The sequence below is a fragment of the Etheostoma spectabile genome, chromosome 2, assembly GCF_008692095.1.
Source record: "Etheostoma spectabile isolate EspeVRDwgs_2016 chromosome 2, UIUC_Espe_1.0, whole genome shotgun sequence".
Classification (NCBI taxonomy): Eukaryota; Metazoa; Chordata; class Actinopteri; order Perciformes; family Percidae; genus Etheostoma; species Etheostoma spectabile.
The window spans coordinates 14,078,013-14,080,450 of NC_045734.1; the positions used below are offsets into that span (position 1 = coordinate 14,078,013).

Here is a 2,438-nt window from a genome sequence, read left to right on the forward strand (position 1 = left end):
TTTACTGTGTGGTTTGTGGCCCTCTAGCATCTGTTTATGATTGCAGGGATTATCACCACGCTGCAGTGTGACATTAGCTTGTTTGAGTGACTATCACACCTCAGACTACTGGCGACTCAGTCCTCATTCACTTTCAGCCAGACTGACTAATGAATCACCACTGTGGATGTACTCTGAGGGTGTTTATGTGCATGCACGCACACACACAATGATTCATTCCTTCAGGTCAAGAAACAAACCACTAAATCACTACTGACGACTAGATTATTTGAGTCACAGGTGGTCAGTACTTTTAGATGGACACTAAAGGTGTTCAGTACATGTAGAAACACATCTTCAACACTGAATCTTCAAACCGAACTGACTGCACTGAATCTCTATTGTTTACATGGTTTGTATGTTCCTGACCTTCCTCGGAACACAAAGTTTGATGGTTCAGTAAATGTCTGGTGGCTGTCAAAGTAAGTTAAGCCAGTCATTACAATGAGGCCAGATTTTTAGTTTTATAAATTGACATGTTGGCACATGTTGTTGTCTTTATAGTGTATAGTTGTTAGAGTGTAAACTATTGTGAATACAATATATAGACTATTCTTATTCTATATTTTTTTATATTGTTGTAATAGTAATGTAATTATTTATTTTATAAGTTAATATTTAAAAAAAAAATGTGGTTGCAGTTCTTCAAGTGTGAGAATTGACAGTTTTTTTCTTTTTATATCAATGTAAACACAATATATTTTGGTTTTAGACTGGCAGACAACACTGGTCATTAGAAGATTTCACCGTGGGCTCTGGGAAATTGTAAAGAACATTTTTCTATTCTAGTTTCTTAAAGGTGGAGTCTGTGATTTAGATTGATGATATTTAAACTCAACACCCAAATGAATACAGCCATCCCGTCAGTGCTTCAGAACATTAACATGTGCCAGATTTCCAATCCCTCTCGCTCCCACTGCCTTTCTCTTTATACAAACAGGGTATTTCCCCTGTCCTGTGAACAAGCACCGACAGAATAGTGTTGCGTAGCTCGGTCCCAAACACTTTTGTTTGTTTCAGAGCCAGAGCTGTGTATGAACACCAGATTTTCTTGCAGCACACACACAGACAGGACAGCTAGCGGACTGTGACGAGATATTTGCTGAATATGACAAAATATGTGTTGGATAAGAACCGCTGACTGCACCTTTAGGGTTAGGGGCTAAAGGAGTGTCTTCATTAGAGCATTTTGAGCTGTAACATTTTCAGAGGTTGTTGTGTCGTGAATGCTGTTTCGTTATTCCTTAGAGCTGATTAAATAACAAGTTTGCAAGTGTACTCCACGTCCTTTGTGTGGCATATACAAAATGAAAGCTTATACGTTGTAGTAAGGCTAATTCATAAAATCAATAAATAATTCCGATTTCTTTATGGCTCTGAAAGGAGCAAAATATGGTGATTAAGGTGTTTACATGATTGTTGAAATATTCAGATAATTATGAGCATTTAAACGCATGACACCTTAGAGGACCAGACTGGTTTTGATCCTTCACTGTCTTTACTTCATTCTCTCAGTCTCCTAGTCTGACAGCATTGCATCTATTTTAAGAGAATGAGCTCATAGCTCACATTGTGCTGCTTCTTCCTCCAGCACCAGTCCGTGCACTCACCCAGGGGAGGTCTAGCCCACTAACGGGTGCTCATGACTGGGCAGGACCTGCAGGAGGAGTGGGGCCTCTCTGCAGGACCACGTGGGGCTCTTAGCCATCAGAGCCGGCGTTAACGGAAGAGGAGTGAATAATTTAGAAACATCATTTCTGCGGTAATGTTAAATATTTAAGCGGCCTCTGATGTAACTGTGGAGTGTGAATGTGCTTGCATGTGCGCATGCACGTTCATATATTTGTGCACATGTGGGCGGAAGATGGACACAGAGGGGGTGACTTTATTTAAGGAGGGTTTACAGTGCCTTGTAAGCAAAATAAGGTGAAAGCCATTGATAGACTTAAAGAGAGTTCTTCTTTTGGAGTTGGTGACATTCTTGAGGTGCATTTATGTGTCTTTGTGTCATGCAAACTGTTAGTAAGGGATTTTACACTTTTCCTATTAGTTTGAAGCCACTCTTCATTCTGCCTCCATCCCTCATTTACTTCCTCCTTCTCTTCATTCTTCTCCAGTAGCAGCCTGCACAGCATCCGTCGCGGGGCCTGTCAATTGTGTGTGTGTATGTGTGTGAATGTGTCAGGGTTAAACTGTTTCAGCAGCCTGTCGCTCATTGTGTCACTCAGTTGCTTCACTCTTCTCAGACTCACATCAAGGCACAACCACACACCAACACACACCGGCACACAAACCTCTTCACTCCACTCAACCAGGGTTAAATGATTGCACTAAGATTATTTAACTCACCCGAGTTCTCTCAACTCCCTTGTTTGTGTGTATGTTTGTGTGTGTGTGTA

At 40.9% G+C, this 2,438-nt stretch overlaps 1 protein-coding gene across 10 annotated transcripts in view; it reads left to right on the top strand.

The window, feature by feature from the left end:
* Positions 1-2,438, top strand: part of slit2 (slit homolog 2 (Drosophila)) — a 97,199-nt gene that overhangs the window by 7,073 nt on the left and 87,688 nt on the right. The window lies entirely within an intron of this gene.